The following is a 785-nucleotide window of genomic DNA, read 5'->3' as shown; positions in this document are numbered from 1 at the left end:
AGATTGTTTATAAAAATCAGAAGCACGTTGAATTATTGCATAATAAATTAGGGGATGACGTCGATTGTTAAGTGAAATATGAAAACTATCACGTTTCTGAAAGCGAACACTATAAAACCTAGTGTTTGACTCGTATTACGCATAGACGCAATCTTGCGATCTCCGTGTATTTCCCCTTTCTTAACATTCGGGACATCCCCATTCCGGAGATTCCTCTATCGGAATCCTCTGGAACGGTCTCCGCAGACAATGGGTTCTGTTTTTACCCGGCGATCTCGTGAAAGGGAAAACTATGCCCTCGGGGGTCGTCAGTGCACCTTGGCCATCGTGCGACTCACGTTTCCTTTCCTTGCTCCTAGTCGGGATCGATTTTTTCCCGCTCGCCCTGAGGAGGCGGGGGGGAGAGTCGTAGGTGGACGTTACGCGTCAAATTGCAGCCGCCGGAGACGTCTTCCGATGTCTCGGATATCCCGGTGATGCACGGTCACCTCAGGACCGTAAAACCTATCTTTATGGCTCACACCTCGGATCCAACGAGGAACAGCCACCCTTAGCTTCCTCCCTTCTTCACCCTCTTCCGTCTCTTTGCTGACGTGCATCACCTGGCGATTAGGCGCTCCAGTTTTAAGTCTCTTTGGGAATAAAAGTTCAAATTCCAGTCTCGCATTTTTTAACAATACAATTGCTGATAAAATTATACTTCTTAATAAAAAAATAAAATAATTTAATGACAGTAATTAATATATAATTTAGAATTGTTTTATACTTGATTATTTATTAATTAT

This window comes from Ceratina calcarata, unplaced genomic scaffold (genome assembly GCF_001652005.2).
Source record: "Ceratina calcarata isolate Rehan_Ccalc_2016 unplaced genomic scaffold, ASM165200v1 scaffold577, whole genome shotgun sequence".
In the NCBI taxonomy this organism is placed as follows: domain Eukaryota; kingdom Metazoa; phylum Arthropoda; class Insecta; order Hymenoptera; family Apidae; genus Ceratina; species Ceratina calcarata.
The sequence above is the reverse complement of the archived record's forward strand: the minus strand, read 5'-3'. Positions refer to the sequence as shown.